Here is a 24,685-nt window from a genome sequence, read left to right on the forward strand (position 1 = left end):
CTGTTTTTCAAGGACTTCGAGGTATTTCATTAGGTTATTTGATGATTTTATGTTTTTTTTTTAATGTGAGCACTTAGTGCTATGAATTTTCCTCTTAATACTGCCTTAAAAGTACACCAGATGTATATTTGTAAGTTTGTGGCTATCTTTACCTGCAAAATGCGTTTCTTGCAGGCAGTAGATAGATGGATTCTGTTTTTTAATCCATTTTGCCACTTTCTGTCTTTTTATTGGTGAGTAGGGGCCATTTATGTTCATTGTGGTTATTGAGAGATGATTATTAATTTCTATCATGTTGAGATTTAACTTGTGTTTAAAATAGATATGTTGTATCTATATTTTTGTTTGCTTCTAGAAATTTCTTGATTTCACCCTTACTTCTTCTATGACCCATTTTTTATTCAGCAGTGTGGTGTTCAGTCTCCACATATTTATGTGGTTTGTCTGGGTCTTCTTAGAGTTGATTTCTAGTTTCATTCCATTATGGTCTGAAATGACACTGGGAAGAATGTCACATTTTTTAATTTGCTAGTGCTCACTTTGTGGCCTAGGATATGATCTATTTAGCAGAAGGTTGCATGAGTAGCTGAGAAAAATGCCAACCCTGCTGTAGTTGGGTGGAATATTTTATATGTGTCAAACAGGTCCATTTGCTTAATGGTTTTCTTTAGGTTTGAGGTATTTTTACTGACCTTTTGTCTAGAAGATCAGTCTAATGGTTTGAGAAGGGTGTTGAAGTCTCCTAGTATTATTGTCTTGGTATTTATGTGTGACTTAATGTCACAAAAAATGTTTTATGAAAGTAGCTGCACCTATGTTTGGGGCATAAATGTTGATTATTGTTATTTCCTCTTGTTCGATTCTTCCTTTTAACATTAAAAAAACCTGTTTTGTCTCTTTTAATAAACTTGGGCTTGAAGTCTAACTTGTCTGATATAATACTTGCTACTCTCCTGCTTGTCTGTGAGTTCCATTAGCATAGATTACCTTGCTCTAGCTCTTTACTTTAAGTTTGTGACTATCTTTACTTGTAAGATGTATTTCTTGCAGGCAGTAGATATATGGATTCTGTTTTAATTCATTTTGCCACTTTATGTCTTTTTTATTGGTGAGTAGGGGCCATTTATGTTCATTGTGGTTATTGAGAGATGATTTTTAATTCCTATCATGTTGATATTTAACTTGTGTTTAAAATAGTATTTATTGTTCTTTGCTTAGTTTGCTTAATTCAAATCCTTGTTTTTCTGGTTCTGGCATGTATTACTTTTTCTTCTTTGCAGTTAATCTGTTTGAGTATTTTCTCTAGTGCTGGTTTGGAAGACATAAATTCTTTCAGCTTCTGTTTGTCATGGAAAATTTTTATCTTTTTGTCTAATTTGAGCAATAGTTTTGCTGGTTGGGTAATTTTTGGCTGGAAATTGTTTTCTTATAGAGATTGGAACATGCTACTCCAGGCCCTTCTGGATTTCATGACTTGTTTTGGGAAGTCTGGAGTGATTCTAATTGGTTTGCCTCTGAATGTCACTTGATCTTTTGTTTTGTTGTCTTTAAGATTTTTTTCCTTGGCTTCTACATTGGTCAGTTTGACTATCATGAGGCATGGGGAACCTTTTCTCTGATCCTTTCTAGAGGGGGTTCTATAAGTTTTCCATTCCTGTGTATCGACCTCTTGTTCTATTTTTTTTAAAATTTTTTATTGGTGCACTGTATTAATGGATCATAGTGGGATACAAAAAAAATTTTGTAGACATACATGCACATATCACCCAGTCAGCCCCCACCTGATCCCCACTCCAGTCCCTCCCCATCTCTCCTTCCCATGCTTGGTTTAGTGCTTGACATCTAGCATTATAGCAATTTATCCAAAATTAAAAATGATAATCTCACATAACAGTTTCATTTGTCTGATACCAAGCTTTTGATACTTAAAGATAACATTTCGATATTTCTTTTTGCTTTCTTTCTTACCAGAGAATTTTTTTTCTTTTTTTTTAGGTGAAACTATCATATATAATATGGAATATGGACTCTAGATACCCAAAACTATCTCAAAAAAGAACAAAGCTAGAAGATATATATATTTTCTGATTTCAAACCATATAAAGCTACAATAATTTAAACAGTGTAGTACTGTTCTAAAGGCAGATATATAAACCACTGGAGTTAAATAAAAACCTAGAGATAAATTCTTCCATATATTGTCAAGTTATTTTTGACAAGGTTTCCACGAACATTTGGTGGAGGAAATAATAATCTTTTAACTAAATATTGTTGAAAAATAACAATTACATGAAAAAGAATAAAATTGGACCCTTACCTAATCCCATATACAAATATTAACTCAAAATAGGTAAAAGATCTAAATGTAAATCTTAAGACTATAAACTTTTAGAAAAAAAATCTGGGTCATAAAACCTCACAACATTGAATTTGGCAGGATTTCTAAGATATGATTTCAATGGCACAGGCAACAGAAGGGTATACAAACTCCCTAAAAAATAAAAAAAAATATTGTATATCCAAAGACAATGTAAACAGAGTTAAAAGTTACTGATAGAATGGAATATTTCCAAATGCTACATCTGAAGGTATATTAATATTCCAACTAGAAATCCTAAAAATTAGCAACAATTTAGAGATAGGTAAAAGACTAATATAAATAATGCTTCTCCACAGATAACCAATCTTAGTTGTCTGTTGGATGGAAAATCTTGTTTCTCTGGTTCTGGTGTGTGCTACCTATTTCTTCTTTGTAGTTAATCTCTTTGTGTATTTTCTCTAGTGCTGGTTTTGAAGACATAAATTCCTTCAGTTTCTGTTTGTCATGAAAACTTCGTATTTCCCCATCTAATTTGATAGAAAGTTTTGCTGGGTAGGAAATATTTGGCTGAAAGTTGTTTTCTTTCAGAGTTTGGAATATGTTACTCCAAGCCCTTCTGGCTCTCATGACTTGGTTTGGGAAGTCTGGAGTGATTCTAATTGGTTTGCCTCTGAATGTAACTTGGCCCTTTGTTTTTGTTGCCTTTAAGATTCTTTGCTTGGCTTCCACATTGGTCATTTTGACAATTATGTGGCATGGGGATCCTCTTCTCCGATCCTGTCTAAAGGGAGTTCTATAAGTTTCCTGGACCTATGTATCAACCTCTTGCTCTATGTTTGGAAAATTTTCTGCTATTACTTCCTTAAAGAGCTTGTTGATCCCTTTGGTTTCACCTTATTTTCCCTCCTCTATTCCAATTATTCTTAGGTTAGCTTTCTTAAAATGGGCCCATATTTCTTCAATGTCAGATTCCTGCTGTCGGATATTTTTTTCTAGATTAGAAAGTATGCATTCATTTTTGAATTGCTCATCTTTTAAGTACGAGATTCTATTCTCCATGTGGTCTAATCGGTTGTTTGTACTCTGAATTGAGGCCTTTATTTCATTAATTGCATCCTGTATCTCTTTTTGGCTCTCTCTGAATTCTTTTCGAAACACCTCTATTATTTCTACAGTTATTTTCCTGATTTGATCTTCTAGAAATCTCTGAATTTCTGTTTTATCGGGTTCTGATGTTGTGGGGTTGTGGGCATTCATTGCTCCAGTGTTATTCCTCTTTCCCATGATTTCAGAAGTTTGTGCCTTCTCTGGGTTCTTCCCTTGGGTCACTACGATTTCACTTACGGTGCTCTGGATCTCCAGTCTGTGGTATCTCAGACCCCACTACTCCTTTACTGGGTTGTATCACAGAGTCTCAGACCCAGGGAGTCCATAGAGGCTGCTTTAGACTATGGGGGGTGCCAGGTTGCACGTTCTCCTATGGTGTGATATCTCTGCCACTGCCACTACCCCACTGGGTCTAGTCCCTGGGAGTCAGTACTGGGATTTCTCCTCTGGGGCCCGCAATTTGACTCACTGTTGTTGAGTGCGCTGATGGAGCTGTAGTGGACTCAGTGAATTCGCTGCTGCTGCCGCTGGTGGCAATATGGCGCCGCTGCCACGCCCTCGGTCATGAGGCTTGCGTATTTCTTTTCTGGGTTTGTGCTCTGCTCTGTGTCCCTGCAGCGTGTGCTGAGCCCAGCCACTGGGAGTTTTAGATGTTCCCTGCGCTGGAAAATCTGCCGAATCCTGCCCGGCTGTCCTGCAGCAGCTCACCTTGGCTCGCGGTCTGCCGCTCCTGTCTGGAGCCTGGTGGGCTGTTGAGAGCATTGGTGTGGTGCTGTCCGGTGAGTTCACTGCTGCCGCCGGCAGTAAGGCGCTGCTGCCATATCCTCGGGCATGAGGCCGGCATATCTCCTCTGTGGCTCTGAGCTCAGTTCTGTGTTCCCCTCCTCTCTGGAGCCTGGTGCTGCAAAAAAGATGGCGCCCACCACTCCGCACCACGGCTCCGGCTGCAGCACTGTGGTCTGGTTTCTGGTGTCTCGTTTTTCCAGCCCTCTTTTGCTCTGTCCCTTGTAGTTACATTTTTTTGTTTCTCTGGTGATTGTGTTTTCTGGCTATGAAAGGCACTGATTTTGTGGTAATAGAGATTGGTTGTTAGCGGGGCTCTTAAGCCCCGCTTTTCTCAGTCGCCATCTTCCCAGAAGTCCCTCTTGTTCTATGTTTGGAAAATTTTCTGTTATTACTTCTTTGAAAAGATTGTTGATCCCTTTGCTTTCACGTTCCTTTTCTTTCTCTATACCAATTATTCCTAGATTAGCTCTTTTAAAATGGGCTCATATTTCTTCAATTTACAATTCATGCTCTTGAATTGTCTTTTCTATGTTATACAGTATGCATTTGTTTTTGGAGTGGTTAATTTCTAGGATGAGATTCTATTCTCCATGTGGTCTAATATATTGTTTATAATTTAAATTGATGCCTTCACTTCAGTGATTGCATTCTTTATTTCTTTCGGACTCTCTCCAAATTCTTTCCAGAAATTCTGTATTATTCTATAGTTACATTCCTGATTTGACCTTTTGGAGATCACTGCAATTCTGTGTTGTCAGGTTCTGTTATTGTGGTGTTGTGGGAGTTCATTGCTTCCTTGTTATTCTTTCTCATAATTTCAGAAGTTTGTTATCTGTTGCTTTTGGAAGATTTCTCTCAGTTTCTAGGTGTCAGCTGGTATATCCAAGGGCAAGTTGTGTTGTATTCAACAGTGAAGGTTGAGTGAGAAGGAAAGTGAAGTCATAAATGGGAGAATATAGTAAAGCTTCAGATAGTATTGAATAGAATGAGAGTATGAATTTTGTAAGGTAGTATATACTAGAGATTAGAGAGTAAAAATATAGTAATATTATAATAACCAATGTAGAGTTTCTGGTATAGTGATATGAAGTAGATTTAATACAAATCAAGGATGAGAGAAAAGGGTAAAAGTGGTAATAAATGCATAGAAGAGAGTAGGTAGGTACAAGGGAAAAAGCTTGGGAGAGGGCCTAGGAAGAGGGTAAAAAATTCAGGCATGCATACTCACACACACAAAAAAGAACAAAACCCCCAAACAGCTCCAACAACAAATTAATGCCATTTTACCAATAAATAACTATTCAGAAGACAGGTCCTCTGTAGTTTCTCTGTGTGCAGATCCTGAGTGCCACTGGCACCTTTTCTGCTGTAAGCCTGGTTCTCTGAGTCTTTCTCAGTCTCTGTTCTCCACAGGTAGGGCTGGGGTTGGTCCTAACTTCTTTCCATTCACCATGGTTGGTTGGTCTTTGGTGATCCCAGAGATCTTACTAGTTGGGTCTAGTGTTGCATAGTTCTTCCCCCACACTTTCCAGTGATCAGAGCCCAAGTCTATATGAGCCTCTGCTATGTCCAACAGCAGACTCTAACCCCAATTTCTCCATATTGAACTGCAAAGTCTCCAGTCCAGGGAGTTTATCAAAGCTGCATGAGTCCCTGTGCGTGCTGCACTGGGCATTATCCTGCAGAAGCTGTGACTTCACTTATGGTGTTATTGGGTGTCATTCTTGATATCTGGAGGGTGTGGTAAGCTCAGCCACCACTGCTGCAGTTTGTAGACTACACTCCCTCCTTTGCTGGGTTGAACTGCAAAGTTTCAGACCCAGGGAGCTTATCATGGCTCTGTGAGTCACTGCAGGCACTGCACTGTGCGTTCTTCTGCAGCAACCATGGCTTAATTTACAGTTTTGGTGCTTGCCGTTCTGTATCTCTGGAGGCATGATGGGCTTGCCACCACTGCTGCAAGTTGTAACTAGTGTTTGCACAAGAGGAACTGGTGACTTACAATTCCAATGATCTGCAGCTGCCTACTTCAGTTTCTTGGATATTTTCCTGATAATCCCTGAAGTCAGGTGCAGTTGGGCAAAATGGCACCACCATGGTGCTCTCAGCCACGAGGTGGGCAGGTTTCTTTCTGGTGTTTAGTTCTACTCTGGATCCCTGGAGGGCATAGTTAGTTTGGCTGCCACTGCTGGATGTTGTAGCTGGTGTTTGTGCAGGAAAGACTGATGTCTTACAACCCTGATGGTCTGCAGCTGCTTACTTCAGGTCCTTGATTTTCCCTTTTTGTCTCTGGAGTTGGGTGCTGTGAGGCAAGATGGTGCTGTCACAGTGCCCACCACAGCAAGGTGAGCGGGTTTCTTTTCTGCTCTCTGATTGGTCTTCTAATCTTCTTTTTATGTGATCCAAGTAGCTATCAGTTTTATTCCTCTACTGATAGTATTTTCTGTCTTTGTAGAATGTGTTTTTTGATGCAATGGAGATCGGGTTTCAGTAGGACTGGTATGTGCTGCTTCCCTCATTCACCATCTTCCTGAAAGTTCAGATCTTTTATTTTAAATGTAGATGATGTTATAATTTATCATAATAAGTGATAATAGTTCACCATCTATGAAATATTGTTTTATAAGTGATATCTAAACTCAAATGGTATGTGGATGCAGACAGTTTTAAAAATATTTTATTTATTTATTTATTTATTTATTTATTTATTTATTGGTGCTGACATTGAATTCAGAGACATTCTACCTCTGAGCTACACCCCTGGCTCTATTTTATGTTTTTATTTGGAAACAGGGTCTCACTAAGTTGCTGAGGCTGACCATAAATCTGTGATTCTCCTGTCTCAGCCTTCCGAGTGCTGGGATTACAAGCATATGCCACCATGCCTGGCTTGATAATTAAAAAAAAACTATTTAGGAGATAGTAAAAAAATGATAATGAAAATAAAAATTAACTATGTCCTTTGAAGTTCTTTTTTTTTTTGCAGTACTGGTAATTGAACCCAGGGGCTAAACCCTACAGCCTTATTTTTTATTTTTTATTTTTAAACAGGGTTTCATTAAGTTGTTGATGGCCCCACTAAGTTTCTGAGGCTGGCTGCAAACCTGTGATCCTCCTGTCTCAGCCTCCCAAGTACTAGGAGCATAAGCATACCATATTGTAACCACACCGGCTTTCTTTTGAAGACCATTTTATCATTAAAAGGGATTTCAAAGAAGAATAAGTAAATTTTAATAGAAACATTTGTTTTCTGGGCTTTGCATTTCTTTACAAACTTAATCCCTTGGAGATAAAATTAAATTCTGGTTTTCCCTTTATAACCATGAAACTCCTTAACAGCATCTCAGAAGTGACCTCAATGTTTTGGTGGATCATACTTCTTCATCAATGGATAGTCCCTTAGTGCTCTCGTCTATAAGATTTGTGGTGTCACCTCCACTGACCTTCTCATTGTCTATCTCTATGGACCAGGGAGGTGCTCTTCCTCTTTGAGATGGTTCTATCTCACCAGAGAATCAGCTCAAGCCTTTCCTTGTATCAGCTTCCCTTGTTTTTAGGTACTATATTTTATGGAGGAGGCAAAGCCTGAAGAATCACCATTCCAGTCATAGCATGCACTTTAACCTTCCAAATATTATTGTTGTAAGAAAGGTATCACAGGTTGCCATAACAACAGTGCCTTTCTGACCTGGGTATCCACCATTTTCAGGCACTGTCCAAGTGACATATGGCATAGTGGATTCTCCTTTCTCTACATCATAATTTTCCTAATTCTCTAATATCTGTAAATGAGATGATGCTTATGGTTGTATGATACAGCCAGCAACCCATAGAGGCAGCATTGCAATCATGGCCACCACACTTTCCATGTCAGCATTACACTGAAAACACTACTGTCAACTCTACAATTAGCTTCATTTTGCAAATTGAATCTTTTTTATTGTTACCCATATCAGATGACAGAGGAAAGAGAAAGAATAGAAAGAAGAAGTATGCCTGCTGAGATAATTGTACTCTTCCCTCTCTGCAGGAAATGAAAAATCTCCTTTATCCTCTCATTCTTCCAAGCATTGCACTTTACAGCACAGTTCAGCAAAGGACTTAAATTTTAAAAAGCCCAGATGACATTTCTAGAGCAATACATTATCTGAATTTTAAGTTAGGGACAGACAAGGTGACTAAATGTCCAGTGAACTGATTGCATGGCTCAGAGAAGTGTAAGAGTGGTGACTTAAGGTGATTTCTCTTGAGGAAATGGCATCAGGATTTTGAAATCTGTGATTTGTTCACTATAGAGAAAGTCAACCACAGTGCACTTGTATTCCATGCAGCTAGTGGTGAAGGGGATGTGTTTTCTTCTTTCCATCCTTCAGGTTAAGTGGTGCTCAGTTTCTACTTGAGTGAGGAATATTAGCCTTCCTTAACATATGTGGGTGTCAGGAGATAAATTGTACTTCCCCCAACTCTGTGTTACAAAATAAATGACACTATGTGATGTTGTACCTCCTTCTGATTATAGGGCTTTAGGAGCAGGGTCACATGGACAGTTATTTTCAGTTTAATACAACATAAGGATAGACAAGAAGGGAGGAGAGTGCTCACAGGAGAGGAAAAAGAGACAAGAATGAGAATCTGGGAATTGCAAATCTGGGGTTAAAAGAACACTTTTGGGGCAGGGGCCAATTTCTGTGTGTTTTCAAGGCCCAAGAAGTGCACAGTATCTTTGGCCTCACTCACCACTGGGTGCACCAACATTTTTTAATCTTCTCAGTCTGTTCTGTCCCACATCCCAGCTTTTCTCCTTGCCCTCCATATTAGAATGTTAGAAATACAGAGATAAAGAATTTGATGGTAGTTCCAGATTGGAAAGAAAACAGTCATGTTCTCTTGAATAAAATACAAGGAAGGAGATTCAAAATGGTGACTGAGGGACACAACACTTCTCAGTAGCTGAAACAAATAAAGTTCAACTACTTAGAAAGCAGTGTCTTAATCAACAAAATAAATACATCCCAGGAACCAAAACAGATTCAGGTACCTTGGCAGAAACCCTGAACTTGAAGAGAAGAAGAACAAAGATCGGGCACCAGACCTGCTGCAGATACAATCAGGATGCCCGCCGGTGGGCTGCCTGCACGGGCTGCCTGCCTGCTTAATCTGCACTCCTGAGCTCTGACTGAAATCACTGTGGCAAGATAATATGAGACTGGAAATGGACATAGAGCCTCATCTTAAGCAGTGAGCAGCACCCACATCAGAATTCTGTGTGCTCACCAGTGACTGGATCACAACAGCACAGGGACTCCCACGGACGCCTGGACCAAGGAAGCCAGTGCTTTTCTTTTGTTATGGTTATTGCTGTTTTATTTTTCTTCCCCATCCTTCTTTTACTTTAACTTGTTTTTTATATATATTTGATAGTTTGCCTTATTTTCTGATTTCATACAGCTGTTAGTCCCTTTTATTTTATTCTCGTCCTTTTTTCCTCTTTCTTCCTCTTTCCTTCCTTTTTTTGCTCTCCTCTTTTGATTGGTTTTTCCTTTCTTTTTCTTGGATTACATAATAGTCTTGGTACCTTGTGTGGATTTTTTTTTATGTTTGTCTGCTCCTTCCATCACCCCTCTTACAAACTTCCCCACACTAACCTATATACTCTTTTCCCCCAAAACTTTTCCCCATAATATACCTCCTTGTTTAATACTCAAAGTATTTCATATCTCCATACTTACTCTACTAACTACAAGAGTCCTACTAGTTAGCTCTCTCTCATTCTCAGCAAGATATTACCTTATCATACTTAAAGTCTTTCTCAACCTAAACATATCCTCCACCTAATCTGACTCCTTTACCCATCACCCCTACTCCTCCATATTACCCACCCTCAACATTGGAAAAGCTCTGCTGACTTGCTGATACCTTTAAATTCCTAATATTAAGATTGGACTAGGCATAATACTCACAAACTTTGTGTAGAAATAAAAAAAAAAAAACAGGACAGAGAATGTTATAAATATGAGAACCAGGAATAACGAAGAGACAGCAGAAATCACGAATACTGACCTACTAGAAATGCAAGAAGGGGAGTTCAAAATCTTGATGTACAATATGATGAAAGGATTTAAAACAAGTCTAGAGGAGGTGAAAGGTGAGTTAGAAACACTAAGAAAGAATCATAAAGAGGTCTGGAATGAAATGAAAGAGGCAATAAGTGAAATGAAGACAGCAATAGAAAGAAATTCTGGAAGATTAGATGAAATGGAAAACAGAATATCAATATTAGAAGACAGTACATCCCAAACCGAAAACACAGTAAGCGATATACAGAAATCTTTACAGCAACAAAACCTAAACATCCAGCAAATATGGGATAATATGAAGCATCCTAACTTATGGATAATAGGCATTGAAGAAGGGATAGAGGTACAGACCAAGGGCATCTGTAATCTTTTCAAGGAAATAATCTCAGGGAAATTTCCAAATATGGAAAGAGACTTGACCTTCATGTCCAGGAGGCATACAGAACTCCACTGAGACAGGACCAAGGAAAGACCACTCCATGCCACATAATAACCAAAATGACCAACATAGAGGCCAAGGAAGGAATCTTAAAAGCAGTGAGAACAAAAGGATGGGTGACATATAGAGGCAAAACAATAAAAATCACCCCAGGCTATACAACCCAGGTCATGAATGCTAGGAGAGACTGGTATGATGTGATTCAGACACTGGAAGAAAATAAATTCCAACCAAAGCTTATTTATCCAGCAAAACTACTATTCAAGATCAATGGTGAAACCAAAGTCTTTCAGGATAAACAGAATCTTAAAAAATTCATGAATTCAAAGCCAACACTAGAGAAAATTCTTAAAGAAATAAACCATAAGGAAGAAAAAAGAAGCAGACTTCAGAACCAGAGAAGAGAGGAAGTTAATAAGTGGGCCATTTAAGTAAAGAAGAAAGATCAAACCACCCAAGAGTAGACAGAACACAAAATGGCAGAAAAAAAATCATATTTAAATAATATCTCTTAACGTCAAAGGACTTAACTCACCAATCAAAAGACATAGACTGGCAATGTGGATTAGGAAACATAATCCAAATATAAGATGTCTGCAACTAACTCACCTTACAGCCAGAGACATCAACAGACTGAAAGTGAAAGGATGGAAAAGGATATACCATGGCAACTGTGACCAAAAAAGAGCAGGGGGTAGCAACCCTGATATTCAACAAAACAGATTTTAAACTAAGACACATCAGAAGAGACAAGTCAAGGCACTTCCTTTTATTAAAAGGAACAATATACTAAGAAGATATAATGATAGTAAATATTTATGCCCCAAATGTGGGTGCAACCACATTTGTAAAACAAACCCTTCTGGACATAAGATCCCAAGTAGACCCAAATACAATAATTCTGGGAGACTTTATAATACACCTCTCACACGACTGGATCGATCTTCAAGGCAAAAGATGAGTAAAGATGCTTTAGAACTAAAGGAAACCATAAACCAAATGGACCTAATAGACATTTTCAGATTTTTTCAACCAGGAACTACAGAATACACATTCTTCTCAGCAGCCCATGGAACATTCTTCAAAATAGACCACATCCTGGAACACAAAGAAAATACCACCAAATTCACAAGATATAATTCCTTGCATCTTTTCAGACCAAAACGGAATAAAAGTAGAAATCAACAACAGGAAACTCAAAAGAAAGTATTCAAATTTATGGAGATTGAATGATACACTATTGAATGATGAATGGGTAAGAGCAGAAATTAGGGAAGAAATAAAGAAATTTATGAAAACAAATGAAAACAGATGCACAACCTACTAAAATCTATGGGACACCATGAAGGCAGTATTAAGAGGAAAGTTTATTGCATTGAGTGCCCACATAAGAAGGACAGAGAACCACCAAGTAAAGAACCTAATGACACAACTCAAGGACCTAGAAATTCTGCAACAGTCTATTCCCAAAGCCAGTAGAAGGCAAGATTCATTAAAACTAGAGCAGAAATAAATGAAATAGAGAACAAAAAAAAACAATTAAAAGAATCAATAAAACAAAAAGTTGTTTCTTTGAAAAGATTAATAGAATTGATAAAACCCTGGCCAACCTAACCAAAAGAAAAGAGAATCAACTCAAATTATCAAAATTAGAAATGAAAAAGGAGATATCACTACATATAGTGAAGAAATTAAAAAGATTATCAGAAACTACTTAAAAAATTTATACTCCAATAGACTTGAAAACCTGGAAGAAATTGATAGATTTCTAAATACAGTTAACCTTCTTACACTCAGCCAAGAGGATATAGCAAGCCTAAACCGACCAATAACAACCAAAGAAATATAAATGGCAATAAAAATTCTTCCACCAAAGAAAAGCTCAGGCCCAGATGGGTTTCCAACTGAATTCTACAAAACCTTCAATAAATAACTAATACCAATACTTCATAACTTGTTCCAGGAAATTGAAAGAGATGGAACTCTCCCAAATTCCTTCTATGAGGCCAGTATCACATTAATCCCCATACCAAATAAAGATACCTCAAGAAAGGAAAACTACAGACCAATATCCTTCATAAACATAGAAGCAAAAATTCTAAACAAAATACTAGCTATACGCATTCAAAACTATATCAAGAGAATAATACAGCATGACCAAGTCGATTTCATCCCAGAAAACAAGGCTGGTTCAACATACGCAAATCAATACATGTTATTCACCACATAAATAGAATCAAGAATAAAAACCACATCATCATAGTAATAGATGCTGAAAAAGCATTGACAAAATCCAACACCCATTTATGTTAAAAACACTGCAAAAAATTGGGATAGAAGGAAAATACTTCAACATCATTAAGGCAATATACTGTAAACCCAAAGCCAACATTATATTGAATGGGGAAAAACTGCAAGAATTTCTGCTAAAGTCAGGAACAAGACAAGGATGCCCACTATCACCACTCCTTTTCAATATAGTCCTTGAGACTCTTGCTGTAGCAATAAGACAATAGAAGGAAATCAAAGGAATCACATAGGAAGAGAGAAATTAAAATTATCCTTATTCACAGCTAACATGATTCTTTATCTGGAAGACCCAAGGAACTCAACCAAAAGACTTCTGGAGCTGATTGACAAATTCAGCAAAGTCGCAGGATGCAAAATCAACCTAAAGAAATCAGTGGCTTTTCTTTATGCCAACAATGAATCCATAATGAAAGAAACAAAGAAAACAATTCCATTCACTATAACTTCAAAACCAATAAAATACCTAGGAATAAATCTAACCCAAGATGTAAAAGACCTCTACAACAAAAACTATAAAACATTAAAGAAAGAAATTGAAGAAGACCTTGGAAGACGGAAAGATCTCCCGTGCTCATGGATAGGCAGAATAAATATCATCAAAATGGCCTATCTACCAAAACTGATCTATAGGTTCAATGCAATTCCCATTAAAATACCAGCGACATTCTTCAGAGACCTAGAAAAATCAATCATGAACTTTATATGGAGAAAGAAAAGACCCAGAATAGCCAAAGCAATTCTCAACAATAAGAAACATGCAGGAGGCATTACAATCCCAGACTTCAAACTATACTATAGAGCAATAGTAGTAAAAACTGCATGGTACTGGCACAATAACAGATATACTGACCAGTGGATTAGAATAGAAGATACAGAAACAAACCCACACATCTTTAGTCAATTAATCTTTGACAAAGGGGCCAAACACATATGCTGGAGAAAGGACAGCCTTTTCAATAAGTGGTGTTGGGAGAACTGGCTAACCATTTTTAAAAAGATGAATCTAAACCCCTATATCTCACCAAACACAGGAATCAACTCGAGATGGATCAAAGACTTAGAAATTAGACCTGAGACTGTGAAGTTAGTAGAGGAGAGCATAGGTTCAACACTACAACATATTGGCACAGGCAGTAACTTTCTCAACAAAACCTCCAAAGCTCAGGAAATTAAATCAGGAATAAACAAGTGGGATAGCATCAAAATAAAAAGTATCTTCTCATCAAAGGAAACTATCAGTAACCTAAAGAGAAAGCCTACAGAATGGGAAAAGATCTTTACCAACCACCATTCTGATAGGGGGCTAATATCCAGAATATACAAAGAGCTCAAAAGACTCTACACTAGCAAAACAAACAACCCAGTCAAGAAATGGGCAAATGAACTAAACAGACACTTCACAAAAGAAGAGATACAAAGGGCCAATAGATACCTGAAAAGATGTTCTTCATCACTGGCCATCAGGAAGATGCAAATCAAAACTACACTGAGATTCCATCTAACCCCAGTCAGAGTGGCAAGCATAAAGAAATCAAATAACAACAAATGCTGGCGAGGATGCGGGGAAAGAGGAACTCTTTTACACTGTTGGTGGGAGTGCAAACTAGTTCAGCCACTATGGAGATCTGTGTGGAGATTCCTAAGAAAGGTGGGGATAGATCCACCATATTATCCAGCTATACCACTCCTGGGTATCTTTCCAAAGGGGTTGAATTCAGAGAACTACAGCAACATATGCATACCTATGTTCATAGCATCACAATTTGTAATAGCCAAAATATGGAACCAACACAGATCACCATCAACAGATGAATGGATAGCAAAACTATCCATTGTGTGTGGGAAATACACACAATGGAATTCTATTCAGCCATAAAGAAAAACAAAATTATATCATTTGCAAGAAGATGGAAAGCCCTGGAGAATATTATGTTAAGTGAGATCAGCCAAGCACAGAAGGAGAATGTATATATGTTTCCTCTAATATGCCCAAACTAGGAAACACAGAGGATACCAGTGGGACTCCAGATAATGGAGGGGAAATATCAGCAAAGTTTGAATGGAAAGATAGGAGAGGAGGAAGGCTGATCTTGATTAATGAGGGTCTACATATGAATATGTGTAAAATTATGAATAAGACATGGTTAACCTGGACAACCATTGGTGAGAGGGGGAAGGGAAAATGGGGGTTGGGCAGAGGGCACAAAATATATTTTAAATGTATAGTATTTTTGTTCAATAAAAAATTTTTAAAAAATTAAAATAAAATACAAGAAAAAAAAAAAGAAAAGAAACAGAACAACCTGTATTGTTGGTCAAGAGTTCCCCTTCAAGACAGGGTCAAAGTAATTTCTTTCCTTCCTTCCTTCCTTCTTCCCTCTCTCCCTTCTCCCTTCTCTGTTTTTCTTCCTTTTTTTTCCTTGAAGGAATGTTTTAACATCCCCAGCTTTTTATTTTCTTATTATGAGACAAGTTCTCACTGTGTTGTCAAGGATTGCCTGAAACCTGCAATCCTCCTTTCTCAGCCTCCTGGGATTACAGGAATGTGCCTGGCTAGTCCTTCTGTTTTGATGATTCCTCAGTAGCTTCTATTCCAAGAGACTTCACTAACATAACCTCACTGGAAAGGGATTGGGGACTCAGGATATAATTAGAAAAATGGGAAGTTACAAATAGTCTAAATCTCTATTTAATATACGGAAATATATGTTATGTCTAAAAATTTTTGCTCCAAAAGAGACATTAGACTTATTTTTTTGTGGTACTACGGCTTGAACATTCTGATGTATACCACAAGATATATCTTATTTTTTATTTCAAAATATAGTCTTGCTGAGTTACTATGCACTGTCTTAGAACCTGTGATCATCCTGTTTTAGTCTCCCAATGGCATTAGACTTTCAGGAGTATAATTTCTAAGTATCTTGGATCAGTTAGAAGAGATATGCAAGACAGGTTTCTGGGGGATGCAAGGGAAGGACTTTATTTTGTGATAACAGTAATATGTTTCATTTTCAAAAGGTTGAAGGCTAAGTTATAAGCAAGAGAGCTTGCCATTCCTGATTACCATTGGATGTAAGAAATGGAGTGTTTCCTATACCTGGTTGTATTTGTTTAATTAAAAAAAATTTAAATCTACTTAGGAAATTAAGAGTTTATATTTCAAAGAATTTGTTTTGTATCCAGGCAAATAAGATTTAGTCTTTAATGATGGTGCTTATAAATTCTGGGAATATTTTTGAATTATGGGCTGTTGCTAATTTGCAAGGAATTGCTAGGCAATTTTTCTAAGTGGCATCCTGCATCCCTCAGGCATTTCCATCTTTAAGGTCACTCTTTCTCCTTGTCACCGCCAGGTGCGTTTATTATTGCAGGGTGTCACAGTTACTGAGGCACTAGCTATTTGGGTGGCTGGTAACCTATAGAAGTCCTTAAACCTATTCTATTTTTATTGGAGTTAAGACATTATAATGCACTTTTAGAATATCCTCTCAGGCATGGTAATTAATCATTTTAGAGGTATTTTTATCATTTCTTATTAAAATGTAACACATATTATTGTCATTGATGAAATTAGAATAGGGCTTGGTTAACAGATGCATATGTTCCTGAATTTATTACCTGAAGCTCCTAATATATTGCAGAAAACATTTACTTTCTCATAGAGAATTCTAATTTCTCCCAAATTTGGGTTCTCTTCTATTTCCAGGCACATAGAAGGATCATACTTTCCTGCTACCTTGCAGTTAGGCAACTAGTTGATGTGTGAAAGTAAGAGATGTGTCACTTCTGGGCTATAATACTTCCTGGATGGTGTGTTATTCTTTGGCTCTTTCCTTGCAGTGATGAACCCTAAAGCATCATGGTGGCAGAGGCCACATAGATACAGGGACCACATAGAGCAAAACCAGCTTGTCATCTGGGCTGGGAGTATAGTATGAGTGAGAAATCAACTTTACAAGCCACTTAGTTGTAAGCTACTAAGATTTCTGAGATTGTTATTGTAGCATAACGTAACATATTTTAACTATTACATGTTTTCTCTTCACAAATGTGTATGAAGTCAGAGCTAAGTAAACTACAACCCATGGACAAATCTAGCCTGATCTCAGTTTAAAAACCTTTTAGCTGGGTGTGGTGGCACATGCTTGTAATCCCCATGCTTGGGAGGCAGAGACAGGAGGATCGAAGCCAGCCGTGTTGGCTTAAGAGACCCTGTTTCCAAAAAATAAAAATAAAAAATAGGTCTGGGAATGTAGCCCATAGGCAGAAGGGCTTCCAGAAACCCCAGTACCACCAAAAAACCCACAAACAAACAAACAAAAAAAAACCTTTTAAGAGCCGGGTGTGGTGGCACACGCTTGTAAGCCCAATGCTTGGGAGGCTGAGACAGGAGGATTGCACAGGTTTGAAGCCAGCCTCAGCTACTTAGTGAGGCTCTCAGAAACTTAGTGAGACCCTGTTTCCAAATAAAGTATAAAAATAGGTCTGAAAGTATATACCCAAGGTAGAAAAGCCCCTGGATTCCACCCCCAGTACCACAATCAAAATAAAATAAAATAAAATACCTTTAAACATTTTAATTTTTTAAAAATTTTATATATTTTTATTGAAAGTAAATGTTATACATTTAATCTGTATTTGGTGCCCTTCCCCCCATTTTCCCTTCCCTGACAATTAATACCCAGCCTAACCTTGCTATATTTGTACTTTTACACCTATTTGGAAGTAGCCCCTCATCAGTCAAGTTCAGCCTCCTTCCTCTCTTAGCTTTCCATTCAAACTTTGCTGAGATTTCCCTTCCATTTTCTGAATTCCCTCTGGTATCCCCAATGCTCACTCATTTGGGCATATTAGAGGAAACATATGTCCCTTCTCTTTCTGTGTTTGACTGATCTCACTTAACACAATGATTTCCAGCACTTTCCATCTTCTTACAAATGATGTGATTTTGTTCTTCTTTATAGCTGAATAGAATTCCATTGTGTGTATTTCCCATAACTTTGCAAACCATTCATCTGTTGATGGGGGCCTAGGTTGTTTCCAAATTTTGTCTATTACAAATTGTGCTGCTATGAACATGGGTATGCATATGTTACTGTAGTTCTCTGATATCAACCTCTTTGGCCAAATACCCAGGAGTGGTATAGCCAGATCATATGGTATATCTATTCCCAGTTTTCTAAGGAATCTCCACACTGATTTCCATAGCAGCTGAACTAGTTTGCACTCCTACCAACAGTGCAAAAGAGTTCCTCTTTCCCCACATCCTTTGCCAGCATTTGTTGTTGTTTGATTTCTTTATGCTTGCCAATCTGACTGGGGTTAGATGGAATCTCAGTGTAGTTTTGATTTGCATCTCCCTGATGGCTAATGATGAAGAACATCTTTTCATGAATCTATTGGCCATTTGTATCTCTTTTTTTGTAAAGTGTCTATTCAATTCAATTGCCTATTTCTTGATTGGGTTGTTTGTTTTGCTAGTGCAGATTCTTTTGAGCTCTTTGTATATTCTGGATATTAGCCCCCTATCAGAATGGTGGTTGGTAAAGATCTCTTCCCATTCTGTAGGCTTCCTATTTAGGTTCTTGATGGTTTCCTTTGATGAGAAGAAACTTTTTAGTTTGATGCTATTCCACTTGTTGACTCTTGCTTTAATTTCCTGAGCTTTGGAGGTTTTGTTGAGAAAGTTACTGCCTGTGCCTATATGTTGTAGTGATGAGCCTATGTTCTCTTCTAATAACTTCACGGTCTCTGGTCTAATTTCTAAGTCTTTGATCCATCTCGAGTTGATTCCTGTGCATGGTGAGATATAGGGGTTTACATCCATCTTTCTACAAATGGATAGTCAGTTCTCCCAGCACCATTTATTGAAGAGGCTGTCTTTTCTCCAGCATATGAGTTTGGCCCCTTTGTCAAAGATTAATTGACTGTAGGTGTGTGGATTTGTTTCTGTATATTCTGTTCTGTTCCACTGGTCAGTGTACCTGTTATTGTGCCAGTACCATGCAGTTTTTACTATTATTGCTCTATAGTATAGTTTGAAGTCTGGGATTGTAATGCCTCCTGCATGATTCTTATTGCTGAGAATTGCTTTGGCTATTCTGGGTCTTTTCTTTCTCCATATAAAGTTCATGATTGCTTTTTCTATGTCTGTGAAGAATGTCATTGGTATTTTAATGGAAATTGCATTGAATCTATAAATCATTTTAGGCAGAATGGCCATTTTGATGATATTTATTCTGCCTATCCATGAGCACAGGAGGTCTTTCCATCTTTCAAGGTCTTCTTCAATTTCTTTCTTTAATGTTTTATAGTTTTTGTTGTAGAGGTCTTTTACTTCTTGGGTTAGGTTTATTCCTAGGTATTTTATTGGTTTTGAGGTTATAGTGAATGGAATTGATTGTTTTATTTCTTTCATTGTGGATTCATTGTTGGTGTAAAGAAAAGCCACTGATTACTTTGGGTTGATTTTGTATCCTGCAACTTTGGTGAATTTGTTAATTAACTCCAGAAGTCTTTTGGTTGAGTTCTTAGGGTCTTCTAGGTAAAGGATCATGTCATCTGCAAATAAGGATAATTTTAATTCCCCTCTTCCTATTTGAATTCCTTCTATTTCTTTCTCTTGTCTTATTGCTGTGGCAAGAGTCTCAAGGACTATATTGAAGAGGAGTGGTGATAGTGGACTTCCTTGTCTTGTTCCCGATTTTAGGGGAAACTCTTGCTGTTTTTCCCCATTCAGTGTAATGTTGGCTTTGGGTTTACAGTATATTGCCTTAATGATGTTGAGGTATGCTCCTTTTACTCCAATTTTCTGTAGTGTTTTTAACATGAATGGGTGTTGGATTTTGTCGAAAGCTTTTAAAGCATCTATTGCTATGATGATGTGGTTTTTATTCTTGATTCTATTTATGTGGTGAATGACATGTATTGATTTGTGTATGTTGAACCAGCCTTGTTCTTCCAGGATGAAACCAACTTGGTCGTGGTGTATTATTATTCTCTTGATATGGTTTTGAATGTGTATGGCTAGTATTTTGTTCAGAATTTTTGCATCTATGTTCATTAAAGATATTGTTCTGTAGTTTTCCTTTCTTGAGGTATCTTTATTTGGTTTGGGGATTAATGTGATACTGGCCTCATAGAAGGAATTTGGGAGAATTCCATCTCTTTCAATTTCCTCGAATAAGTTATGCAGTATTGGTATTAGTTCTTTACTGAAGGTTTTGTAGAATTCAGCTGGAAACCCATCTGGGCCTGGGCTTTTCTTTGGTGGAAGAATTTTTATTGCCATTTATATTTCATTGTTTGCTCTTGGTTGGTTTAGGCTTGCTATGTTCTCTTGGTTCAGTTTAGGTAGGTTAACTGTGTTTAGGAATCTATCGATTTCGTCCATGTTTTCAAGTCTATTGGAGTATAAATTTTTAAAGTAGTTTCTGATAATCCTTTGAATTTCTTCACTATATGTAGTGATGTCTCCTTTTTCATTTCTGATTTTAGTAATTTGCATTGATTCTCTTTTTCTTTTGGTTAGGTTGGCCAGGGGTTTATCAATTCTATTAACCATTTCAAAGAACCAGCTTTTTGTTTTGTTGATTCTTTGAATTATTTTTTTTGTTCTCTATTTCATTTATTTCTGCTCGAATTTTAATAATTTCCTGTCTTCTGGTGGCTTTGGGATTGGACTGTTGCAGTCTTTCTAGGTCCTTGAGTTGTGCCAATAGGATCTGAACTTGGTGATTCTGAGTTCTTCTTATGTGGGCACAGAATGCTATAAACTTTCCTCTTAATACCGCCTTCATAGTGTCCCATAGATTTTGATAAGTTGTGTCTCTGTTTTCATTTATTTCCAAAATTTCTTTATTTCTTTCCTAATTTCTATTCTTACCCATTCATCATTCAATAGTGTATCATTCAGTCTCCATGTATTTGCATAGTTTCTTTTGAGTTTCCTCTTGTTGATTTCTACTTTAATTCCATTATGGTCTGAAAAGATATAAGGAATTATATTACATCTTTTAAATTTGCTGGTGCTTTCTTTGTGTACCAGGATGTGATATATTTTGGAGAAGGTTCCATGAGCTGCTGAGAAGAATGTTTCTGGATGAAATATTCTGTATATGTCTATTAGGTCCATTTGGTTTATAGTTTTCTTTAGTTCTAAAGCACCTTTACTCATCTTTTGCCTTGAAGATTGATCCAGTGGTGTGAGAGGTGTATTAAAGTCTCCCAGAGTTATTGTATTTGGGTCTATTTGAGATCTAATGTCCCAAAGGGTTTGTTTTACAAATGTGGTTGCATTCACATTTGGAGCATAAACATTTACTATCAGTATATCATCTTGGTGTATTGTTCCTTTCAATAAAAGGAAGTGCCCTGATTTGTCTCTTCTGATGTGTCTTAGTTTAAAGTCTGTTTTGTTGGATATCAGGATTGCTACCCCTGCCCTTTTTTGTTCTCCAGTAGCATGGTATATCTTTTCCCATCCTTCCACTTTCAGTCTGTGAATGTCTTTGGCTGTTAGGTGAGTTTCTTGCAAACAGCATATATTTGGGTTATGTTTATTGATCCACATTGCCAGTCTATGTCTTTCGATTGGTGAGTTAAGTCCTCTGATGTTAAGAGTTATTATTGAAATATGATTTTTGTTTTCTGTCATTTTGTGTTCTGTCATCTGTTTGGTAGCTTTTTCTTTCTTCCTTACTTAGAAGCCCCTCTGATCACTTTCCTCTCTTCTCTAGTTCTGAAGTCTGCTTCTTTTTTCTTCTTTGTGGTTTATTTCTTTAAGTATTTTCTCTAGCGTTGGCTTTGAATTCATACATTTTTTGAGATTTTGTTTATCGTAAAACACTTTTATTTCTCCGTCAACTTTGAATAGTAGTTTTGCTGGATAGAGCAACTTCGGTTGGAAGTTATTTTCTTCCAAGGTCTGAATCCCATCATACCAGTCTCTCCTGGCATTCATGACCTGGGTTGTATATTCTGGGGTGATTCTTATTGTTTTGCTTCTGTATGTCACCCGACCTTTTGTTCTCACTGCTTTTAAGATCTTTTCCTTGTCCTCTATGTTAGTCATTTTATCTATTATGTTGCGTGGGGAGGTCTTTCTTTGATCTTGTTTTAATGGTGTTCTGTATGTCTCCTGATCATGAAGATCTATCTCTCGTTCCATGTTTGGGAAATTCTCTGAAATTATTTCTGTGAAGAGATTACGGATGCCCCTGGTCTGTACCTCTATCTCTTCTTCAATGCCTTTTATCCTTAATGTTACCAATTGGGAAACTGTCCCCAGGGATCTTTGTTAGACCCCTGGGAATAATTTCCCCCAAACTCCCAAAGAAACAACCCCCCCCCCCCAGAAAAACAGAAAAAGAGGAAAAGACAGAAATACAGAGAATAGAAATACAGCTCCATACCAGACTGGCATGAAGGGGTGACTCGAAATGAATACACCAAAGAGCTTACACGTGGACCGGACTTTTTATACCCATAACCTCCATTTTGTTTACATAATTCTGATGTAGTGAACGTCCCTGTAAGGTACCTCCCCTTACCCTGTAAGGTACCTCCCCCAACAAGGTGTGGCTGGGTTTCTCCTTTCATGAAGGTCAACCCCTACCATCTTAGCTAGCTTATCCAATCATGTAGATCTGTCTTTAGATAAATGCCTAGTTCTCCTCAACTAAGATCTGTCTTTAGATAGAGACAGGGCTAGTTCTCCTCTCCTATTGACTGGTTAATTGCTTTTATCCAGGTTAATTTACATTGGAATAGTTGCCTGCTTTTAGGCAGAAACCAAGTCCTTGCACAGATTTGCCTTCACCCAATTTTGAAATATATTAATAATCATAGCTTTCTCAAATCTTCCTAGGCTATTCCCAATATTGGTACACGTAAGTTAGAGCATTTCATATTGTCCAAAATTTGCTATATGTTTAGGTTTTGTTGCTGTAATGACTTCTGTATAATATTGACTGTGTTTTCGGTCTTGGATGAACTGTCTTCTAACAGTGATATTCTACTTTCCGTTTCATCTAATATTCTAGAATTTCTATTGCTGACTTCATTTCATTTATTGACTCTTTCATTTCATTCCAGACCTCTTTCTGATTCTTAGTATTTCTAACTCATCTTTCATCTCCTCTAAACTTTGAAAAATCCTTTCATCATATTGTAGATCAAGATTTGGAACTCCCCTTCTTGCATTTCTTATAGGTCAGTATTCGTGACTTCTGTCATCTCTCTATTATTCCTTGTTCTCATATTTTCAAAGTTCTCAGGCCTGCTTTTCTGCTGTTTTCCCATCGTTAGTGGGTATTATTTTTAGCCCAGTCTTTGTATTAGGACTTTAGAAAAGTCAGCTGGTAAGCAAAACTTTTTTGAGTGGTGAGGGTTGGGTGATGGTGGAGTAGCTAGGGTGATGGGTACAGGAGTCAGTTAAGGTAGAAAGTATGATTAGGTTGTGGAAGAATTTACATATAATAAGGTTGTATATGGTTGAGAATGGGAGAAGTTTAGATAGTAAAGTTGTAATTATTGGAATCTATAAGTATGGAGATATGAGAAATTTTGTGTATTAAGCACAGAGATACATTTAGGGACAGAGAGAAAATTTTGAGGGAAGATAGTATGTAGCCTAAATTGAAGATTTTGTAGATGGGGTGGGAGAAAGGAGCAAAGACAAACAGATAAAGAAACAAAATAAGGTACAAAGGCTAACTTTTATACATCATGTATAGACAGCAACTTCAACAAAGAAAGAAAAGATACCACCCAGCGAGAACAGAAAAGATTAAGAGAATAAACAGGATGAGAATAAACTAAAATAAAACAAAACTAACCGCCATATATATAAGTAAAAAAAAAAAAAAAAAAGAAGGAATCAAAAACTTATCCCCACAGAAAACCAAAAACCAAATCAAACCCAAAGACCCAAAAAGTAAAACAAACAATACCAAACCGCAATAATAAAAAATAAAATACAAAAGGATAGAAAAATAATAAAAAAATAAGAGATAGTCCTACTATATTACTGATATATGGTGAATGCACCACTGTCTTGTATTTGCTTGGAGTGTCCCTTGTGGCCCCGTGCAAGTATCACACCTTAAGTACCCTTCTGTGATACCAGATTTTGAGGTGGCCCACTCTGTGCACACTGGTGCTCACAGTTATCTCACTCACTGTGTGCTCGCTGAGTCCATGGCTCCTCTGAATTCATGCTGGCAGTCCAATCTGTGGCTCTGAAGCTCTGGCAGCTCTTATGTATCCCGCTGACTTTCCATTCCCATGGTGAGCAGGTCCACTTCCCAGTTCCTGCAGATCTCTGGGTGTGTCTGCGGGGTCGCCTTTGGTGGGTGAACAGTGCCTCTCAGGAGGTCCAGTTAGCTCGCATCTTCAGGTATTGGAACTCACTGGACACTTTCAGACTTTAGAGCCTCTCTGGGAATGTTAAGGACCCAAAAGTCCCGACTGGGCCAGCAGCCCTGTGGCCACGTGCGCCTGCGCCTGCGCCTGCACTCTGCTGGCCACCACGTCTTCAGCTCATTTTCTGCTTCCTTTGTGTGTTGTGGTGAATCTTGCAGTTTAGTTGTTGGATTTCTTCTGCTATACTCCCTAAGTCTGTTTTGGATCGTATGTTTAATA

General features: G+C 37.6%; 1 pseudogene across 1 annotated transcript in view; it reads right to left on the reverse strand.

Annotated features, from left to right (window-relative positions):
• The window catches only part of LOC308279860 (glyceraldehyde-3-phosphate dehydrogenase-like), a 146,812-nt pseudogene that overhangs the window by 66,454 nt on the left and 55,673 nt on the right, over positions 1-24,685 (reverse strand). The window contains exon 5 of the transcript in view: positions 24,318-24,434. The product of the transcript in view is annotated as a glyceraldehyde-3-phosphate dehydrogenase-like (transcript). The remainder of the gene's footprint in view (positions 1-24,317; positions 24,435-24,685) is intronic.

Source organism: Muscardinus avellanarius, assembly GCF_963383645.1.
Source record: "Muscardinus avellanarius genome assembly, chromosome: 2".
In the NCBI taxonomy this organism is placed as follows: Eukaryota; Metazoa; Chordata; class Mammalia; order Rodentia; family Gliridae; genus Muscardinus; species Muscardinus avellanarius.